General features: G+C 42.7%; 1 protein-coding gene across 2 annotated transcripts in view; it reads left to right on the top strand.

Moving 5' to 3' along the window:
- Positions 1 to 24,143, top strand: part of LRRTM4 (leucine rich repeat transmembrane neuronal 4) — a 1,757,998-nt gene that overhangs the window by 678,201 nt on the left and 1,055,654 nt on the right. The gene's annotated exons all lie outside the window — the stretch shown is intronic.

Here is a 24,143-nt window from a genome sequence, read left to right as displayed (position 1 = left end):
TCAACTTTATTCTTTGCTTTGCAATTATGCTATAATATAATCACATATATTTGCTGTGTACGTTGCAGTTGAGAATCATTTTGATATATTTTTCTTTCATTGCTGTGACTATTTTTAAATGTGTGTTTTCGACCTACTAATTTCCTTCATTTTTTTAAGAACCTTGTGGTGAAGTAATAATAAATGTCTTCTTTAAACTAAGAAGTGCATACCAGAGTTTTTTGTCAGCTCAGTCGTTAGTGAAAGCAAAACAACCATTGAGCTGCATGATAGTAAAGGTTGTGTAGAATTGCATACTTTGTTCCCCAAATCACATGAAAAGTCAGGACAAATATGGAAAATATTGAAAATTAGGAATAAAGTATGTGAAACGCACTTTGGAGTATCTTGACTAAAACTAAATGTGAGAGCATTCCTCACGTTCAAACAGCACTCAAGATATCAGAGATGGGACTGGTTTGCAAAGAAAATGTCCTGCTGCACATTTCTGCTCCTTTATCCTTAAGATGATTGTATGAGATTTCATAGCAAACTATTTAATGAAATACCATTGCAAAGAAACCATTAAGATGTATGAGCAATCTTTGTTGATCTTACTTTCAGAAACATTTTTGTTGAAGGTATTTATTTCAATCCTTTATGTCAGGAGACATTATTTTGGATTTATATAATTTACATTGTCAAGCAATTACTCTGGATGCTTTTAATTTTGCTGAACCACGACACCACTAAACACCATCCTTCTCTGCCTCCTAAAAATTCCTCCCCATGTATAAACTACACAGATCCCTGGCCCTTAAACTCCACTGATCCCTGAACCTTATGTTTTTTTCGAAATTGGCTTCTGAACACATTTTGTAAGATGTATGTGAAATGGTTGCAGATTCTACTTTCATATCTATTTTTGTTGACAGTATTTCTTTTAGTCCCTTACGTCAGAGGGCATTGTTTTGGATTTGTGTCATTTGCATTGTCAAACAATTACTTTGGATGCTTTAAATTTGCTGAATCCTCACCACCCCTACACACAATCCATCTCTGCCTCTTAACAATGCCTCTCCATGTATAAACTACACAGATCCCTGACCCCTAAACTCCACTGATCACTGAACCTTAAAAGTCTTTTCTAACCCTATATTGCAATCATCCTTGAAGCCTATAAATCCCTCATCACACCTAAACTCCCCCAGTCTCTGAACCTTAATAGACACTCTACTCCTAAGCTCTAGGCTTTTCTTAACCTGAAGCCCACTCACTACTCCTAAACTCCATCCATTCCTGATGCCGAAAACGTTTCTATGTTTAAATCCCACACATCCCATCCATTAAAATCCTGCACCACCTCTAAACTCCACTCCTCCTGAACCCTAAAAAAAAACCCTCACCACCCCTAGAAACCACTCAGTCATGACCCTTAAAACCCTTCACCATCTGTAAGCTCCCCATTCTTGAACCCTAAAACCCTTTTCTACACATAAATTCTATTTTTCCCTGAATTCTTAAAACACCACACAAACTTAAACTCCCAATCCTTAGCACTAAAAACCCTGTACTACCCCAGTACTGTATCCATCACTGAAACATTTCTCAACCCTAAACTCCACCCATTAATAAAGTATGAAAAAAAGAAACTTACTACCCCTCCATGCAACCCAAACCTGAACTCCACTCATTTGTGACGAAAAACCCCTCAACACCCTGCGGCTAAACGGGTGCATTTTGAAGAGCTCTGAGGCAGGTCCATTACTATTCCTGCAGTAATCCCATCCATCCAGGCAGAATTATCGAAGATTACTGATTAGAGCTCTCATCAATTGCCATCAATGTTTTTGGGTATGAGGATAGCTACACAGGAGGCAATTGGGCTGGGAGTCGTGACTGCGGGCATGGTCTGTAACATGATGGCATTGCCACCATTGAAACCCAGACAGTGGGGGCTGGCACTGATCCAACACAGTGCAGGAGACATTGCTCAGCAGGCCCCCAGAAAGAGTTGTCATGCACTGGAGATGAACACTCTTACTCCGTAGCAGCGACTCCCCCGAGACACCTGGAAAACACCTGAGGAGGGCTGTGGTGGGCCTCAACCTGTGGCTGGGAAGTCTTGTGTGAGATTGACTTTGCTGGTGTGACCAGCGAGAATTGTCACGCTGTCCTCCTCCACTGGCCAATTGGAGGGCTGTAAAGTATCCCCTGGAGTTGAGGACGAAGTACGACTAAGAAATCGTCTTCCACCTCTGCCCGGATGGGGGGAAGGGGCAGCTGCCTTGCCCCTTGGGGCATTCCGGGCTTTTCTGAGCCCTTCTGTGAAGCCCTGACCCACCCCCAGCTGTTGTCTCCTTCTGGCCTCTGCTGGTGATCGCTGGGAGGAGGACACGAGCTGTGGCCTAGATGCCAACACTTCCTCTGCATCCCCACGTACTAACTTTAGTTTGAGGCCCGTCTTGTGACCTCGCTTACCACTGAAGTCAAATGGAGACCCGAGGGGTACATTTATCACCTGTGCCACAGGTAAACCGTTCTGCCTGCAGGCTCTACTCACTGAAACTGAGGCCCATGCAAGGGTGGCCTTTAACTGGTCTGCTCACTATCCTGACTGTTTAGTGCTGGAGTGCATAGGGGTTGTGGCCTGAGGTGACACTTCCACTGCTCACCAAGAGCTGCATTGCTCCGCTGAGTACCTTTGACCTGGTAAACTCCGGCAGGGCTATAAGGTGAATACATCTTTGCAGTGATTTGGGGATACCATTGGGACATCTTGCGACAAAATGCTCCCCATTGACATTTGGCAGTACTGGTCTGAAGGCCTGCATGGAAAGTAACAATAGCCACTTGCTAGTACCTGGCTGTATAGACTGGAATGAGGTGACACCTGACCATTACCATGTTGAATGATATCTGATATCACCTGTGGTCCTCTGATCCTCTGGCCTACAAGAACCTGGGTGAGCTGCAGTTCCTTTTGTCTTCCTCCACTCTGTTCTCATTATCCGACTCCTCAGGCTCTCTTTGTGCACTGTACACACTTTTGGGGGGTGATTGCTCCTTCTGTCAACCCAGCAGTGATCTTTGGGGCCATATAAACGTAGTAATCAACATGGAGAAACCAAAGACCAGCAAGTAGCTCACACAAGATAGCAGTGAATCATTAGTCAATGCTACATCGGCAGACCACACACCAAATAGATGCCACACTTCATACTCATTCCATTGAATATGACAAAGTCCTACAAGCTATTTTACACACTAGAACCTCACTGGAGGCCTGGATAGATGCTGTGTCACTGGATGTGAATTTACTGAAGATGGATCACTGCACACTGTCAGAAACAGTTGAGAAAACAGAGTCCACTATTGCTGGGACAAAGCCCACCGTGAAGGAGCTACAGGAGCAGTTGCAGAAGATGAGGGATGAAGTGTCCAGCATATGTCGCAGAACGGAAGATGCTGAGGGGCGCTCTTGGGTAACAACATTCACCTGCTGGGTTTCTCTGAACTATCTGAAGGTCACAGTTTAGAATTGTTCCTTGAGAATGACTGATGACGACTATTCTGGCGGGTAAAGTAGCAAAAGTATTTTCTATAGAGAGGGCGCACAGGGTACCTGTCAGGCCACCTCCCCTTGATGCCCAGCTGCATCGCTTCATAGCACACCTACTTAGCTATCGGGATTGAGACTTACTGCTCCAGCAGTTCCACACAAGGGTACCTGGCACTATGAGAACGCACTGATCATAGCATACCCCAACTTCACAATGGCAGTACAATGTTGTCAGGGCTCTTTATAGAGAGTTAAGCAGCACTTATGTGAACTGATTTTTAAATATGTGATGCACTTTCCTGCAAAGCTGTGGGTTATTGATTGTGAGAGGACCCATGTGTTCTTCTCACCAGAGGATGCGTGGACCTGGTTGCACGCCAAAGGACTGACACAAGCAACAATGGAAGACTTGGGTGCTAGTGACTGGCTGGTGACCAAACCTTGGCAGTGTCACCTTGAAGCCATCCCTGGACCAGGTGATGCAGAGCAAGCCTGTATCTGAAGCCTTCCAAAGTAACATGAACTTATTTGCTCGACTATACACTGATAGTCCATCAATCTCTGGTTCAGATGCTGGGGACTTGACTCCTTCCCTGATTGACATTCTCCAGGGCCCGCAGATCACACTGCTGTCTGCAGATGACCTGTGAAGCAGGTAGTGGTGAACCAGACAAGGGCATCCTTGTAAACTTTGTGTCCTGGCATTCCCGAGAATTCCTCTCGTAAGCTGTGAACTTTAATCATGCTGGGTGGAGACTGGTATACTCTGGGCCTTGCCATGGGACAAGCGGTTGCTAATGTCTCCATGCTTCCTAGAGTAAGAATCCAACCAGGACATGTTTATTCCAAAGTATATTGCTGCTGTTCTGAATTTTTTGATAAGGGGCAATTGGCCGGGAACTCATCGGGAGCTTGACTTGGGGTTGGGAGGAGAGCTGTTTGTTAAATCATGTGCATTGTGGTGAGTTGGTTTTTAAGAAGCCATTGAACACATGTCGACCTTCAAGGGATGCATTTGGAAGGGAGGAGGGAATAGTCTCCAGGATCCATAAACTGTACAAATGGATCCTAGACCACCTTGTGCCACAGTTTTGTGGTTATCACATGTGTATCAATGAATCACCATGAGGACACCTAGTGACACACATATCCCCCTCTACAATGTGTTGACATGAAATGTGCATGGGAAGGCAACCCTGACCAAACATTATTGTAGCTATGCATACCTGAAACTCTGTCACACACACATAGCTACATTGTAGGAAATACATCTTCTGGTGACATATATTCAGAAGGTTCAGGCCAAATGGAGGGGGCAGATATTTGGCACCTCCTTATTGGCATTCACCTATGGCGTGCCCATGTGAATAGCACCTGGGTTTCCATACCCAGTTGACAGACATTGTACAGATGTTAAGGGTAGATAGAAGACCAACCAGATGGGAAGAAACTAGCACTTGTCATAATTTATGCACCTGATTCTAGCCAAGCAGTATTTTTCGAGGAACTCATCCCTGCCCTTTTCCACGACTCTATGGCGCCTGCCCTCTGGGGATGGGACTTTAACTGTGTACCAGATGTAATCTGGGGCTGTTCTAGACTCCTCTTACAGGTGCAGTAGGAGCTCAAACATCACAACACTTTCAGAAATGGCTTATGCAAAGCTGACTGCACGATGTACGGCCCCTAGGTCACCCAAGGGGCCCTGAGAATTAATTTTATTCTCCAGTCTATGACCTTCATATCATAATAGACCTGATCCTCTGTACTGACCAACTGCAACTGCTGATCACCCGCTTGGAATATTTGGCTTGTACGTTGTCAGACCACTGCAAGTTACTCTCCAAAGGGACATACAGTGCATGTGTATGCCTACCCAAATTCTCTAGACTGATGCTGTGTCAAACCCTCACTTCTGTGAGGGTCTTACTACCTGCATCCTTCAGTATTTAGAAATTAATAAGTGATCCACACCCCTACGGTCTAACGAATAGGACACTTACAGGGTGGTGGTGTAGCAACCTGGGGTGTTCGTCGGATGCTACAGGATGAATTTCTCATGGTAGAGCAGGACTTACACCAGTTGGAAAGAGCAGTGGCTGCCCGTGAGAAAGGAGTCAAGTGTCTCCGTAGTCTTAAAAACGTGGAAACCAGATAAAACCGATATGCTGCATGCAGAAGGGAACGGATTGAGTAGGTTGCTAGCATGGTTGGTCAGGGAGGACCAACAGCGTGTCACAATTAGTGCCATACGGTGTGACGATGACATAATGGCCTCTAAGCAGGCTGACATTAATGAGGTCCTTCGCAACTACTACTTCACTTTATAGGGGTCGGTACATGCTACATTCACCACCCAGTTGTCCGACTTTATGGATGGGATCCTCTTGCCATGTCTGTCTCAGATCCACAGAGTCAAATTGGACGAACCCATAAAAGTCAAAAAGGTGAGGACTGAGTGGGCTAGATGGTTTGCAGTAAGACTCCGGGCACAGAGGGGCTGCAGTTGGAATATTATGCCACATTCTCAGCTCTACTCACCTAACCCCTCTTAGAGGTGTTTGAGGAAGCTAAGATATGTGGAGAGCTTCCAGACTCGCAATGCAAGGTGCTGATAGTGGTTCTCCCCAAGACAAGACCCACTAGATGTTCGAATATACCGGCTGCTGTCCATTCTTAATCTTGACTCTAAAGTGCTCGGGAAGATACTGGTCAACAGATTTCTCCTGGTAGTAGGGACGTTGGTCCATGATGATCAGTCTGGATTTATAACTAGTCGCTGCACCTTTATTAACATAAGGCAGCTCATATGGATTATACATGATACGCCCTATGATATACGAGATAGGGTTACAGTATCTCTTGAAATTAGAGAAGGCCTTCAATGACTTGAATTGGAAGTTCTTATTTATGACACTGAAACGCATGGGATTCAGAGCAGGGTTTCTGGGATGGATGCTCAAGCCGTATTTGAACCGAACCGAGTATGGACAGGCCAGTTGATATCGGATAGTTTTACAATTTTTAGGGGCACCAGGCAATGGTGTCTGTTATCACCCTTGCTTTTCACAATTGCCAGGAAGCCACTCGTCTGTCATCTCCAGCAACCACCAACAATCTGGGGGATTCTGGAACTTAACTCTCACCACATTGTGTCTCTATATGCAGACAATGCATTGGCCTTCCTTCGTGATGTGGGTGCTTCGCTATCAGACTTGATGCGATTATTCAACAACTTTGGTGCTGTCTCAGGGTTATGAGTAAACTGGCCCAAATCTTGTCTGTATCTCCTTGTCCCGATTCTTGAACACCAGAGGACTACCTCATCAGACCACCAACTCAGATGGTGCTATGACACATTTCAGTACCTGGGTGTGCAAATTTACCACACTGACCAGGCCCTCAAAGAGGGCAATGTCGACATATCGGTGCACTCAGTGTAAGGCTTGCTTTCTTTTTAGTCCTTCCTGCCCTTATCCCCACTGGGGAGGGTAGCCATTGTCAACATGTTGGTGCTCCCTCGATTATTGATGGTTATTGATGGTGGGAGATTGTCTGCCCCTTATATGAATGTGGACGGAAATTACAACCACTACTGCAGATATAACTGACCATGCACTGGTAACTAGTTGTGAGTCTTGCCTCCTAGGTATTTGACACAAAGCCAAAGGCGATAAACACCTACACAGGTTTATTGAGGTTGCATTCATTTTGTTTCAAAGGCAAATCGCCATTCAATGGAAGGTATCTATGAAGCTTGACAAGGGTCAATGGTTGACCACGTTATTGCAATGGGCACGGATGGAAGTTAGTGTGCTGAGGGAACTGTGTGCTAAGGGTATGGCTAATGTGAGGGTGGAAAATGGGACACCTACATAGTGAATATCGAAGCCAAAAATGACACTCGTCCACCCTGAAAAGTGCACATTACTTTCACAACACTTATGTTACGAAGGGGCACCATGGCTGCTTACAGGCCTCCACCAACATTGTTAGACAAAGTGTGCTACTGGTACCACATATAGGCTGGTCCGCCAAATTGGAGCATGTTCTGGCCCGTTTTCCTAATTATTGATCACAGTTATGTGAGGCATTATAGATTTGGTGCTTTACCTATTATGGGACTCCTTCATCCCACCCCCTATCTCCCCTATATCCCATTATTATTGCAATGGAGATGTACTATGCACCGTATTGGTGTAATTTGTTTTTTTAATGCTTTGTGATGTTTCATAATAAAGGATGTAAAAACTGTGAAAGTTATTTCCATATGTCGATACTACATGTGATTTAATGAGCTTACATTTGCTGCTGTATGCCAATAAACGGATTGAAAAAAACTCCACACATCCCTGAACCCTAATATACCCTAATTGCCCTTAAACATCACCCATCCGCCCAAAAAATGCCACTACCCCTAATCTTCACTAAAGTGTGTGATCTTGGTGTTTCATTAAAATTATCTTACTTTTAAAATGTTCCCTTTCATTTTCAATTTATTTGTAGTTCCTTAAATTGTCATTCCTTTAAATTGCTCTTCCATGATTTGGTTTCCTCCAATGTAATTTATCATTTCGTGCCTTTCCTTTAATTCACATACATCAGTTTCTGACAAGATATTGCTGTTAGAACGAGTAGTCAGCAGAAAAAACTTTCACAAATTTCCATGCAGGAGTATTTCATGCATTTCCAAAATGTGAAATTGCGTAAATTCCACAAGTTCCTCAAATTACACAAGTGTAATGGAAAATTCTGCGAGGGAGGGAGACAGAAAGAGAAATGATTCAAATAAAACGATAGGGTAAGTGAAAGATTGTGCATAAAAAGCTAAGGTTTTCATTACAAGTTGGAGAGTACTAGTATGGTGCAAACTCTGCACCTAAATTAACATTAATATGTGGCAACATTTTGCCGGTATCGTACCATTATGTTTTAATCCCAGTATTGAAAATACTGTGCAAACCCAGATGTACCTGGAAACATTTTCTATAGTTTTCCCTGTTTCAGAGGGGATAAATGCTCACATTTACCTCATGCTGTGAGGAAATGGTGAAACTGAGCAGACGGAGGGTGTAGAATCAGAGTGGAGGAATGGGTGAGTTGGGATAGAAAGGAGGAGAAGAGGAAAAATGTGGCCTGGAAGTGGGGAACTTATCATGTGCATTCATTGTTTAATAAAAACAAATTAGGGGGAGGCAAGAGCTTAGCCGCTGTTGCAGCCAAAGTCTCATGTCATTTCACTGGCCAGAATTAATGGTTTAAAAAATATATATATACATTAATATTATAGATTTCTGTTCATACTTAAAAAAAAACAAAGAAAGAGCAAAGCCAGAGATAGCAACCATAGTAAGTCACAGTATCCGCTTCAACGCCTGTATGACAGCAGTCAATCACTGGATGAAGTCCAACTGGTTGAAACTCAACTGTGAAAAAACTGAGATTTTGTGTTTTGGAATTGGAAGGGTACATTGGTCCACTAGCTGGTGGCCTGAAGAGTGCAAGACGCTTCCTGTTCCACGTTCGACCTCAAGAAATTTGGGAGTAATATTTGATGAGCAACTGTCATTCAAACCTCAGGTCAATCTGATAATCAAGTCCTGTCTGTGGACCATGAAGAAACTAAAGAAAATATTCCCTTTTATTCCTCAGACTTGTAGAACAACTGTCATTCTGGCTCTAGTCATTTCCAGACTGGATTATGGAAATGCGCTCTTACTTAACTTGGATAAAGAATCTTTGCACAGGCTTCAGCTGGTGCAGAATACTGCTGCCAGGCTGTTATTAAAATTACCTCGTGGGGCCTCTGTTAAGAAGTGCCTTAAAGATCTACACTGGCTTCCGGTTATCCATCGGCTTTCTTTTAAGGCTCTCTGCATCACTCACAAGGCTGTTCATGGGATTGGGCCTGCAATACTAACCACCAAGTTGTAATGGCATAGGCCTAATCGGCTGTTGCGCTCAGCTGGTGCCTATCGAATTCAAACATCTCGCACTAAGAAAGTAAAATGGGGAGACAGAGCATTTACTATAGCAGCTGCTAAAATCTGGAACTCCCTTCCATTGAATATCAGGCAAGAACATAATTATTTAACATTTAGGAAACTGGTCAAGACTTGGCTGTTTCCTCAATAAGTTCGGGAGTCCTCCGACCAAGTTCCTCCGCCTCACCCAGTTAGCGCTTCGATGCCCTTGGGCCAGAACACGCTTTATAAATACTCAATACAATACAATACAATACAGTTCCTCATTCCCATTGCTACATACGTATAGTGTCCCATCATCACCTTCTTAATGCAAATGCATTATAAAGCACGAGTAGCACAACACATACATTGCTTGTTTCCACACTTAATAACAGAATAGTTCCCAGAAGGATGACCCCTCCCATCCAGAGGGATGTAATTAGTATCCACTACACATCTTGGGTATATCTGTAATTGTACATTGCATGGGTCTTTCCCAAGTTTTACTCAGGTGTGGGGGTCAACACCTCTGTTTCAACTGCTCCTGTAAAGGCATCCCAAAACTCCCCCCATTTCTGCAGGTCTTCAACCACTCTATCATCCCTCTTGTCTAGTTTAATATATTTTCCTCTGCCAGATACCATTCCAATACATCCCTGCCCTACAGTGCTTTACCAGGACCCCTCACGCCCATCCACCCTTTTACTGATGCCTCCAGGCCCAGGAACCGTGGCATTTCTCTCTTCTTTACCCTGAGGATCACTCCCAATAGCACTTGTGAACCCAGATGCAGCGGTATTCTCATTACCTTCAACAGTTTTTCAAATAACTCTTTCCAGAAGATAATTATTACGGGGCACAACTTCACCATGTTGAGAAATTAGTCTCTCCCTGTATTACATCTGGCATAAGGTTGACTTCCCTTTGTATATCTTACTCAGTGCGATCGACGTCCGGAAGTTAAATTGTATCAGCTTGAGTCTAGCATTTCCCGAGACTTCATGCGGTTGAGTACAACCAATCTCCCAGCCTCTAGCTCTCTCATGTCTGCTCCAAAATTTGTTTCCCATGTTACTCCTACCTTCGTTGCCAGACAGGGTCTATCTCACCTCATAGCTTTACAGGTGTGCATCATTCTATGTCGACTCCAAACTTAACTTCAACTTCAAAACCGCATCAAGAATCTTTGTAGCAGCCGGAACAGCGGTGAACCCAATCCAGATCTCCCTAGCCTTCCCCGGGGTCTGCACGAAATGTATTCTGTGCCTCCTGGAAAATGATAAAGACATCTTTGGGATACAAATCCTCAAAGGTACAACAGCCCCCTTCCCTCCATGGAGTCACTATGATGATCCCATTTATGCATCTCAATAACTGCAGTAACTATATTTCCAACTCTCTAGCAAAGGGAGGCCCTTTAAGTATTTAAGTATTTAGTAATTTGTTCCCATTTGAAACCACTCTGTCTTACAATATATGGATAATTAGTAGGGCTCCCGTTGTTATGGTAATAGATTTTTTTAAACATTTCTATCTATAGTTGTCCATGTTTATTTTTTGGCTATATTATTGTAGTTATTCATATTTATTTTGTATTTTGAGAATAAATCGAGTCATAAAATGGTGTTTTGCCACATTGATTTAACAGTTAGGCATGCACTTATACGTGGATGCCTGTCACGTTTCTGCAAATTAAGCTGCCACATATAACAAAACATTACACCCACAGGTGCACATAAGAGTTATACTACAAACTAATGTTAACATATGGCTGTATTTATGGAAATCTCACACTGTTTTTTAACTAACTCCCCAGGGTGTCTATCTGTGCAGCTTTTTCCTGGAATTCATGAAAGACACCATGGAGAGTCTCTCACAAAAAGCACAATTTTTTTTTAGGATTTTTTTCACTTTTACAAATTTAATACAGACAGGAGACACAATATTTGTTGTCTGCAATTATCTGCAAAAATCAGTAGAAACGGAAAACCGGGTGCCCTTAATAGTCACAGGAGATGTGGATATCTCTAAGAAGTAGATCTAAACGGGATATTTGTCTATGTCAGCCTTTCAGCAAGCATCTCTCTGTTATCTTCCTCTGTAACCTATCCAGCAGCCTGTTGAAGGTGTGCTCAATAGTGGATTTCCATATCTAGAAGTCCGAGACCTCCCTTTTGTAGTTCTTGATTCGGGACATCTAGCATCATCCTACTCCTCTTCTCCACCTGTACCCAAGAGAGCAACAAATACTCCAACAGGCTGCAGCCGGCCAGTGGGAGAGGGGAGAGCGAGTTTTGAAGTGTGTCAAGGCATCATGGAAGAGCTACCATCTTCGCATCGGCTGCCAGGCCCATGCTTGAAAAGGGAAGAGAGTTCCAAAACTTTACCAAAGTTTCGATGCCCCTCAAGACCTGCTCCACATTGTAGCACAATTGCTTGTCTGGCGTGGTTGCCACCATGGTTTCCAAGCACCGAAACCTGCCTAACTCCCAGCGAAATCCCCAATTCACACAGCCAGTGCCAACAAGGGGAATAGCACACCTTTCTGCTTATTCACCTTCCAACATGACACCTCCCCAAATCTCTGCAAGCATTCCGTTAGCCTAGCTCTGGAATTCCAAGGAAGCACAAACAAAACAGTGCACCATCTGTGTATAAGGAGGCTACATGAGTGACGTCCCCTACTTTAATCCACTATTTCCCCATCTCTGCTAAAATCCGGATTACTAGAGGCTCAAGAGCCAATGTAAACAGCAATTGCTAAAGAGGACACCAATGCAGAGGCCTCTGCCTGATTTCCCAGCTGTCCTATTCAATTACTACACACCCTAGCGGAGAGCTTTGAATACAGGAGACTCATCCATTTGCAAAAGACCAGACCTAAACCCTAACACGTGAGAACCTCCTTTAAATAATCCAAATTTAGTGTGTGAGGGGTCTTTTCCGGGTCAAATGGCACTACCACCATTTCTTCCTTCCAATCCAAGACAGAATGCATTACCTGCAGCAGCCTTCTTATATTCCTTGCTGTACCACGGCCAAGAATGAAACCACACTCGTCTTCATTTACCAGGCTGCCAACTGCACATCTTAATCTGGTGGTCAGTAACCTTAGTGTGGAATTGATCATGGTCAGAGGGTGAAAGGATGATGGATCCATTGAGTCACTGCCGGGTTTTACTATCATACATATGATTATCTCACTCATAGTAGGTGGAAGAACACCAAACTTTAGGGTTTCCAGAAAAATATCCAGTAATTTTCCCATTAATTGCAAGCAAAAACCTGATGCAGTTCAGTGGGTAATCCAACAATCCCACATGTCTAACCCTTTGTCATCATCTATAGGGCTTCCCTCTATTCCTCTAGAATAATGTTTCCCTCCAAATCCTCCCTAAGGGATTCACCTAAATGTGAGAAAACAATATTACTAAGATAACCTGGTGTGTGCTCCTACGTGCTCCTACAAATCAATTTCAGATAAACATATAATCCTATTTATAATTGCCTCTGTATTGGCCATCATGCCATCAGGATTATGTAACACTTATATAGAAGGGATATCATCTAACCCAGCAGCTTGCTTGGTTTGTCTCCCTCCTTGTGTAAGCACTGGAAATACTCCCTCAGTGTGAACTTATCCAACCTAGAGCAAGTGGCCCCTAGTGCACTCTCACACAATAACACCTCACCAGCATACCTGGAGTTGGTATGCAAACTGTGCTGCAAGTTCACAAGCTTCTCCTCCTGCACCTTGAAGTCCCATTGTATTTGTCCTCGAACCCCATGAATCAGACCAAGGCATTAGCCCTGTACTACTGCCTTCATGGCTTCCCATTCATTTCCCCTAGTTCCACTAGTGCCTCAAAGTAATGCTCTACAACTGCACCCAGGGTTTCAAGACAAGTGGAATCTGTGAGTGTCCAGCCGGGAGCCTCCATGTAGAATGTGCTCATGCCAAGGTGTATTCCAATATTTGGACAGATTGACAGACAGAAAACTGCTTGGATATCGGACTGTTTGAATGACTTGAGCAGCCAGCCTTGAGACTAAAACGCAGTCCAATCTGCAGTAGAAATTATGAGTCAGTGAGTGGCAAGAATAATCTTTGGCTGTAGGATGAAACACTCTAGATATCTCCATGTTCTCCATAACCTCTCTGAGCGTTTGTGTCATTCCCTGCTTTGTACCTTGCTTTGGAGTAATCTATCAATCCATCCATGATGCAATTAAAAACTCCACTCATATAATCAGAGTATCAACATAAACAGCAAGGGGGTCCTGTATCTTCTAGTAAAACTTTTTGTCATTGATAGGAGCATAAACCATAACAGTGCCTTCTTCTTTCTCATCCAGTGTACCATATATTAGGAGATAGCTACCTTTTATATAGACCTTCAAATAATTTAATTTAAGGGGCATACCAGCTACCACCCTAATCGAACCCCCTTATATAAACCGAAAAAAGTGGATTCGTGCAGCTGACCTAGCCACTTTTCCTTTACTTTCAATTTTTCTACATCACTGAGGAGGGTGTCCTGAATACAAGCAATATCCACCTTGTGTTGTTTAGGAAAATACACCACCCTATATCTTTTTGTGTAAGCATTCAATCTTCGGACATTCCACACGAGTATCCATTAATGCATGGCTATGTGTATATCATTTGCCTAACCTGTGCGGGTCAACATTCACACTGCAGCCATTGCCACAGGAGCACCTCAAGCACCATGAAATGCCATCTTAAAATCAGCTGATTAGAACTTACTGTGACTTTATTCTATCCAAAGTATTTCTTGGTTAGGTCATAACCCTGAACTATCAACTCCACCCCTCCCCCGGGTAAGCACTTCTCAACATCGTACAAGAGTATCTGATCAATCACTGCAATCAGCTAAAACACAACTGATCACAGGGCTTACTGAAACTAAACCGCCATCATTTTATCTCAAAACAGTATGAATATATACTGTATTACTATCAGTTGTGAGAATATGCAGACTATCTATGTACCGCCCCCAAGCCCCAAGGCAAGCCTGACGTAAGAGAATAAAAAAATCAATCCAGCTGTCCTATCAAGTTAACCAGCCTTTTAAAGAAGAAAACCAAACACAATTCTATGAATCACTATGGACTTCTACCCTCATACTATTTGTGATCTACAACAGTATCTTGTGTCGCATAGCTGAGCCCGATAATACCCCTCTGAGTGAGGGCAAAAATATGTGCACCCTGCCAATATTACCAGTATAATTCTCCTGGAGTCTCCAGAGACTAGTCTCAGTCCACCCTCGAAGCCTAGAGAAGTGGTTCAGAGTGTTTGCCCTCATCCCTAATGTTCCATCTTCTTCCTTCATTACAAGTATGTCTGGCTCTGTTCTGCCTTGCATCCACCTCCCTCAATGGGAGCTGGTCCACCTTGATTGTGCTGTCGGCCAACCAGATCTACAAGGTTTGACAGTCAGTCCCTGGGCCCGTGGCCAGTTACCCACCTTCAACCAGTCCCAGACCTATTCCCGTGCTGTATAGAAATGGAACTTCCCGTCATGTACAGCATGCAGCTTTGCAAGGAATTGAAGCAAATATTTCAGTCCCATAGCATTGAGTTCCTGTTTAACCACCTGAAATGCATGTTTCATTTGTTATACTTTTTGTGTGTAGTCAGGAAAGATGCAGACAACCTCCCCCTCATACCTAGTTTTGGAGAGGTCCCTGGCACTTCTCAGAATAATATCCTTATAATTTAGTTTAGATTCTTGACAATGAGAGCTTCAGGAGGGGACCCTGAGGGAGGCATCCAAACCAGCAGTCTATGTGCCCTCTCAACTATAAAACGCTGAGAAAGGTCTGCAGGATGGAATTTTTTTTTATCCAGTCTTCCAAAACCTTTTCTGGGTGTGGTCCCTCTATTCCCTCCAGAAACCCTAAATTATGCATTTTACACCTCTGAGGCCTTCCATACTCATCCTCCACCCTGTTATCTAGGTGGTTGGTGAGTGCACTTAATGAATTCACTTTTTTGCAATTCTACTATTTAGGTTTTCATGTTTTGGATAGTTTCCTCTGTTTGGAGAGCTCCTTCACTGACCTTCCATAGGCGCATTTTCAGAATATTGACCTCCCGGGTCATAGCTTCTGACTTGGTCTCCAACACGTGCCCAGACATCTTGATGGCGACTAGGATCTTTGCCCCTGAAGGTCTCTCTGTTGTATCCAGTGGAGCCGTCTTAGCCTGCACTGAGGCAAATTGATCTATTTTAGTTTGCTGGAAAGAGAGAGTCACTTTGTCTTTCACCATGTTGTACTATTCATTGCTCCTCTGATGATAGACAACAGTGGAGAAACACAGGAGATCTAACAATTTACACCCAGCTGTGATTGTAGTGAATGTGTTAGCCTCAAAACAGTGCCACCAGTGCTGGAATAAAGGGTGCTATGACAGGTCCTGATAATTCTCATGCTCCCTCATACTAGACTGAGCAATGTTCAAAGCAGCAGATGTATAATTTCATAAGAAAGGGGTCCCTCTCTCAAGGCACCTCAGCTTTTTCAGCAGGTGCAGATCTTTTCACCCCATATTCACGAACTGCAAGCCCGGGAGGGTTCTTCACCTGTGTTCCTCATCTTCTAGGAGGGGAAAGCTGAAGACAATTGTTTATCAGAAGAACAACAGCAAGTGCACTCCCACAAAACAATCTAGAATCAAGACACTTCCCCGGTTCCCAGTGAGTGAGTCTCAGGGAGAATTATCATGATACAGCTACCCCACCACATTCCTCACCTGATATCTTTTGTCCAGAAAGACTATCCAGAGGGTTTGTAGGCATAGTTCAGTGGCATCCCCAGTGACGAGACTCCTCAACGCATAAATGCCCTCTGGTTCTCAATCCACTCAACAGGTCTACCATATGTCAGTCATGACCTGCATCCTGCTATGAGGAGATAGCTCCTGCAAAGGTCCAGTGAGGCTTCAGAGGCTGATAGCACTACAGCAACGACTACCACTGCCTTTCCAGGGCATCAGTATATATCAATATACTCTAAAAAGAACAGAGGCTTAAGGCAATTATTCCCCACCCAGCACGGGACCACACATTTGCAGTCATGCATCTCAATAGGCACCAGCTGCCGGGCCCTCGATCACTACACAGGAGCCTCGAGGTCTGTCCCCAGTCAATCCTCCACCTGCACTCCAGAGCAGAGTTGAGCTCCAGCTGCTCCCACGGTCGCAGCAAGAACAGACAGCTTAGACGAAAGCCTAGAGGAGCACAGGTGGCACCAGCAACAAGGCCCAACATTTTTGTTCAGGGCTCCGGGGTATGCCGTTCATGCTCATCAAGGGACTCAAACCGCAGGGGTCTGCTGCAATCTCCTTGTGCGCACCCCTCCCTCACTTAATGCCAAGACCTATAGTTGGAGGCACCTCTTGTGGCATGCAGAAGGCCAGCAGTCCATTCCCCTAATTTCGTCAAAGCATCCCAACTGGTGCTACAGCTCTCCTCTGGGCCAGCCGACTACTCCACCAGCACAGGCTCCAAAAGTGGTAATCCCCCCAAAGGAAAAAGGGCTCCCCTCAAGATTCCAAATGAGCCACCATTATGTCGGGGAGGACCACCAAACTCTATGCATTAAGGAGACCCTCTTTAAAGATGAAGCCACCGTGTTGCCAGTGCCAGTTCCTCCGTCTCTCATCAAAACCACCAATCCTCCATAAACATGATCTAACAACTCTCATCCTCGGGATGTACTGATAAAAGTAGTGTGCCTTCATACTGCATCAGGATGTGGCAGGGCTGTGGAAAGTTCACAGAGCTCAGAACAACTATACCCTTCCAGCCGTGTTTTTCAACCATGCCACAGCCAGAATTACTGGTAACAAAATTCGGGTGCAGTGATCCTACATCTGGGAAAAGTTGGTGCAGGAACAATGCGTCAGACATGATCACCTGGAGTGGTATCAAACATGGTACCCCACCAGTCTCTGCTAGACCTGTAATGAGGACCTAAAGGCATAAATACACAAACCCTTCTATACTTGGTGGTTGTAAAATGATTACACCGCAAAATGATTGCACCATACACACATTTCCAGCTCAAAATGAGGCATAGTATGTCAGAGTTTTCACACCCAAATTTGGTGACTGCCTCTTTTTGAGGATTTTTTTAGTTAGAGAAAAATTTACAACCCCAATATAGTTGCAAATGGGAGTTTGAATTTGAATCATGACTTGTGGCTAGATGTAATGAAATCATATCCTTATTGTACAATGCAGGAGCTAGATTTGTTGCATAACTGAAAGTAATGCAAGAAGTTAAACCAAAAGCAAATTCTGAATAGTGAAACCCTGTGATTTACCTATGTTCATGGAATGAACACAGTGAAAAAGGCAACGCTGGAGCTTGGCTTCTACTGGCAAAGTCCAAGCTCTTTCATGGCAATAAGTGTGATTCTGAGCAACTCCGACATTTGATCTGTATTATGTTTAAAATGTAATTTAATAATAACAATGTGACATGAGGGACTGCTCTGCTGTCTAAGACCTCAAATTACCGTATCTTTGTGACCTGAGGGAGTGCTCTACTGCCTCAGGCCTTCCCTTGTGACTTATGCATCACATGAGGAATAGCTGTATGATTTGATCACCGAACCTGTAGATAAGATCTTTTTTTTTTACCCTAGGGATAGGTCAATTGTGTCAAGAAAATACTTATAAGATCTGTCTAACCTGAGAGATAGCTTGGCAGTCTTAGTCTAGTGCATACATTTTGAGTTATCTGTAAATATTTCTCCATGACACTTAAACCTGCAATGTTTGAGTATACCGAGATATTATTTTGCTCACTAAATGTAATGCCTGTAAGATCAGTTTAACTTGTACTATACTTCTTTCACCATCTGTTCAACTGTAACAATGCCTCTGTTGTGTGAGGTCCTATTGTGCAGGCTCTGTCACTCCTAGCGGATTCCCCTGTGCTTTATGTTCACAGATTGTCTAATCTCTAACAACCAACAGATAGTTAGGCTGAGTCCTGAACTTGATACGCATTGCCGCTATCTGTGTCTTCAGCATGTATAATATGTCTCAGTTAATGAATAGCTACATGATCTAATTCCAGAAGCAGATAATTATGTGCAGTTTATGGGGTAATAGCCCTGCTATTTATTGCCAATACCTTAAAGTTCTGTGTCATCTGAGAGATAGCTCTGCAGTCTAAAATGAAATCCTACATTTCAATGTTACTTGGAGGATAGCTCTGCTGTGTGAAGAGTGGGTATGTATGGTTTGTGAAACCTGAAATGTTGTTTTGGTGCCTCAGGGCTAACACCAGCTTACTCCCTTAGGCTAATTGTTGTCTAAAGGTAACTGTTGTAATACCTATATCACCAGAGGGCTAGCTCTGCCTTATGAGACTTGATCCTGTACGTATGTTTTGTCAGTTAATGCACCTCTTGTACATGCTAAATGACCCTGTAAGTTATTTGTGTTCTGAGGGAAACCTCTGCTGTATAAAGCCAGAGGGTGTGGGTATGTGTAACCAGTGTCATAGTTCTGACATGTGAGGCTGAAATGAAGTGTCTCTACATTACATTAATTGACACATTGGGGATTAAAGGGTGGTGGATTCCAGCATCCCAGTTGAATATCTGTTCTTGTCAATGCCATTATTTTGATATTAGCACTCCTCCCCTTTTATAAAATCTGTGTTTGACCCTCGACTTTTAGTGCAGGGAGAGAAAAATTAATCCCCTCTGTCAACTATTTTAGAAGGTCTAGAGGAAAGTAAAGTCTTTTTTTGGGAAAAGTATTTTTAATTAAAAGAAATGCATTTTGAAATTGACTCTAATTCCCCAAATCTTCTCACTAGTCATAATTCAATAAAAGGTCAGCAATGGGAAGTCTGCCTAGTCTGTTGTTTTTTATTTTTAAAAATAATATCACTGTTAACATTCAACCTTAACTGGATACATATAAAATGGGCAGTACAAAAGAAAAAAAGTCTCTATGTGGGGAATCAGAATGCTAAATTGTGTGTGAGGAAGGCCTCAGCCTTGATGTAATCTGTGAATTAAATCTCACAAGTCCCAAACGATCGGTCACTCAAAGGTAACTGGTTTCTGGATGTTCTGGGAAACTGCTGCCAACTCGCTCAGGTTTATCCAAATAGACAACGTTTTTAAAAGCAGCTCCATTTCCTTAAAAAATTGGACTGCTTTAAAAAATGTTTCCATTTTGAAATGTAATCATAGAGATTGTGATATATTGTCCCTGCGATAGTAGTCAATTGCATGTATTTGCAAATTGCAACACGTGTAATGAATATTAATTGGGCAGGTCACTCTGCAAACCACGGCAATTCCCTTTTTTGTGAAGCAACCTATAAGTACATTGGTTGCCTCAGAAAAACAGATTGGATTTGCAGAACGCAACTACACAATTTACCACCACGTTTGGCACTTTAAGAATGATGTTCAAATACACATGTTAAGCCTGAGTTTGAAATTTTGGATTGGTCAATAACTTTACATGCAATCGTACAAACTTTTCTGGAGAAAGCAGGAACACGTGGAAACTGGTTTCTAAATTGGCTCAGTAGGTCAAGAGTACTGATGGTCAGTCTGGTGTATCACAAATTTTACACGAAGGCTTCTGGTAAGAGGAATGGCAATCCTTTACTTAGTTAGGACATGTAGGAGATAGGAGATTGCAGGAGATTGTGTGTGGTTACCCTTATTCTACTAGACGTGATTTTTAAAAAATATATACAAGTCCAGAACATGTTGCAGATACAGCAACATCTTTAAAAAGGTACTCATTGGTTACGAAAGCGATCCCTACACTAGGCTCACTTTTTAAAGCATAAAGAGGATCCTCACAGGTTAAATATACAGGTTCAAAGCAATAAACCACCAAAACGTATTTAAATTGAGATGTAAGTTGAAAGTGCAGGAGTTGCATTTTTCCTGAATTAAGGCAGTGTTTTATGCCCCTCATCTAGTTTGTCTGGGCTTAATGGATGGGATGGATTATTATACTTTATCACCATTTTCTGACAGGCAACAGTGTTTCTTTAGAGCTGTGTGGCTGAATCGCATTCATTCCTTCTGGCCAGTAGATAGCCTTTCTTCATTCTTGGCATTCTGGATCAGGGTTATATCCTATTTTCTGCCATTAGTACATCACAAAAGGTATGTCACTTAGTTTACTATTAGAAATATTGCAAACCACTATTGACACATAACACAATTAGGTCTTATTCTTTGAGATTGTTTCTTGAGAATGCAAGCTTATGAACCATGAGTACATTGCTGTGCTGCCTCCAATCAGAAAAAAATGTGACAAAAGCAATTCACACAACTGTCAGGGTGCATCAGACTCTCAAAACGTCTGCATAATACCATATTGGCTTTTAGGTTCTTCCTGTCTCTTCAATTATCAGATCCCATATCAAGAGAGTCACTTAGGCATCAGTCATTGTTTAACCAGCCTACATACTTAGTCTGGTTCCTTGATTGCTTTAATTCAAACAGAAACAATGTCTGTCCATGTAAACTTATTTTTTAATGTATGGGCAAATGTCTAATATTTATTCCCCAGAAGGTGATCAACTCTTCTCAAAGGTTGATTTTCTTTTTCCACCAATAGCAATATCCTTAAATGAGAGCGAGAAAGACAATGTATTTGTGTGTGTGCTTGTGTGTTCCTTGCAGGGTAGCAAATTGACTTTCTGGGTCTAATTTTCATGCCTTCTGTATGTTTTCTTTGTTCTCAATGAATGTGTCCTATATCCTTCTCTTGGCTGCTATTCTCAATTATCATCCTGATATAGACTGCACATTGCCTCTATACTATAAAAATTGAAATGTATTTTCATCATTATTGGTACTACATTACTGACATTTGTGATTGTAGATTGCTCTCTTGCAAATGAGAGGTAGCAGACAACATGTTCTAAACCGAGAGAGTTCTCTTTCTTCAAAGCTTCAACAGTTGTAAAATAATTATTTGTGTTTAGCCCTCAATCACCTTGTGGCTTCCAGGCAGAAATGTTGTATCTTCTCCATTCTGTGATTAATGTCCCAAACTTACTTTTTTATTAAAGACATGGGTGGCTTTACATAGATCACTCCATTGCTCTCAAGCTAGATTCATGCTCCACAAATATAACACATACATAACTACAAACATATACAGAAGGCAAAACTTTCCAAAGCCTTTTCTCATCTAGGTGACTACAACTTCTATTAAGTTGTTGGACTTTTGGAATAATGTGTCCCTGGGCAATTCTATGTCCCCAACTATAATCAGGAAATGTTTTCTTTTTGGAAGGGATTTTCATAAATCCCCTTTTTTTAAATAATATGTCTTGGAAACGTTTAGACACTTGATACATGATAGCAAAAGAGAGGGTGAAAATACATAGGGCCCCATGGTCAAACGCAATTTACAGTCCCAATTCTTTTGGTATACAAAATTACAGGATCTGCAACAGCAAAAAGTATTTGGCTCTTTACAAAACTACTTTTATGGTAAAGAAAAGTCTTGCCAAGTTGTAAAAGAGGTTTTGCACTCATTCCAAATAACAGTTAAGAGGGAACATGAAAAGGGCTTCCCTTCGAGGTGCGAAATATCAATTGTTTACACCCACATATGGCAGCATTATATTGAAACGTTGCTGGCACCCAAGAAGACAGTGACTCAAGGGGATGCTGTCTCCATTGAACAGCTTCTCCTTTGAGAATGTGGCAGATTATGTGGAGAGTCGACAGACATTATTGGAACTCATGACTGAACCCCCTGATGTCATCTCAAATAGGAAGCTTTCTTTTTAAAGCAGCCCTCTTCCTGCAAGGAAGAGAGCTGCCTTCAAAAACATGTTTCCTGTTTAAGAATACAAACTAAGGGATTGTGGTGTGTTGTTCTTTACAGTCCACCACCCTTGCATTGGAGCCAATTACAGTGAGTCACAAATGGTGGCCTACCTTAATAATATTCATTAGGTAAATCATTCAACAACACCTTGTGACTGATTATTTTGCAACATGACAGATTAGTACATAGACTGTATTTCAAAATAACAGACAAGTCAAAAAAAGTAAGGGCCATAATTATACTTTGTTTGCATCAATTTAGCATCATTGTTTTTGATGCTAAAATGTCACAAACCTAACTCCATATTTATATTTTGATGCTAGATCCATCTTGCATCAAAATATTGGAGTTATTGCCATTTCTTGGATGTGTGAACCCACCTTGCATCAATGAGATGCTAGGTAGGCGGTCCCATCCAAAAAATGGCACTAAGCACTTAGCGCCATGTTTATCACCCCATGCAAAAATGAAGCATGAGCGGAAGGCGGACCCAAATAATGACGCTAAGCTTGCTTAACATCATTATTTAACACCTGGGTCAAACCAGGCGTTAAGGTATTTGTGGACCAATTTCCATGGCCAGACATCATGGAATGGGCCCACAGGTGGCCACCCCAAACCTCAGGAACACCCCCACCGCACCAACAGGACACCACAGGATGGGGAACCTCATCCCCGGTGAATAAGGTAAGTATTTTAAAATATTTTATTAAAGTGCCCTTGGGTGCCCTTACATGGGGGCCCCTGCCTGGCACTGGGTGCAATGGCCATGCCCAGGGGACACTGGTCCCTTGTGCTGGCCATTTGGGTGGTGGGCATGAATCCTGTGTTTACTAAGACAGGAGTAATTTCTGGGTGGTTGTGCATCAAGAAATGATGGTAGGCTGATCACCGGCATTAATTTTACCGCTTAACAGCCTACCGCCATTTTCTGTCGCACAACCTCCTTTTCCCATACCGCCACCCCACCTGGCTAGTGTTTTTTTTGTGACGTTAGCTCAAGCTTAGCACTTGATTGTGCCATTCCTTAAACATTGGCACCCGGCTGGCGCTGTAGAATGGTGCAAGTCAGCTCTAAACTTTTTGATGCAAAACTGTGTTGGAGCAGTTTTGCATCAAAAAGTATAAATATGGGCCCAAGTGCACCATTTCCACTCACTATTTACAATTTGCCTGATCCCTCCGTCAAAAGTAAGAAGGATGCCTAGAACTGTTACAAAAAACTAACGTGCTTCCTTCATTCATTATCTTATAGAACATATTCAGTGTTGCGTGGCCCTGAGGGAACTTTACATACTATAAAAGAATATACATTTTCTTCAGGACACTCTGTGGAAGTGGCTACGTGAGTGTGCTTAGTAGTTATCCTTCACATGTATGGAGTTTTGAAAATCCAAGAAAAATATAAACTCTGTGAATTTACATGACTGCCTGACCACACACCCATGTTAGTTCGTCATGTCTCTACGCACGTTTAGTTTCTTTCTTCTCAGTCCACTACTCTATTTATCCTTTCACAATTCAGACACTGGAAATTGCAATCCAATCCAGACCAGACACTAGGGTTTACTTAGGAGAATATTATGGGACCCTAAGAAAACAGAGAACACATATTTCAGCACTGGAAAAAGTGTCGGGGATAAGTCCAGGAAAACGAAAAAAATGAGACGAGTAGCAAATCCGGAGTATAGGAAAGAGGCTAAGGTGACTAATGCGAGTGCACAAAAAGGAATAATTAATCTCTTCACAAGGATAGGAGGAGGA

Source organism: Pleurodeles waltl, chromosome 11 (genome assembly GCF_031143425.1).
Source record: "Pleurodeles waltl isolate 20211129_DDA chromosome 11, aPleWal1.hap1.20221129, whole genome shotgun sequence".
Classification (NCBI taxonomy): domain Eukaryota; kingdom Metazoa; phylum Chordata; class Amphibia; order Caudata; family Salamandridae; genus Pleurodeles; species Pleurodeles waltl.
The sequence above is the reverse complement of the archived record's forward strand: the minus strand, read 5'-3'. Positions and strand labels throughout refer to the sequence as shown.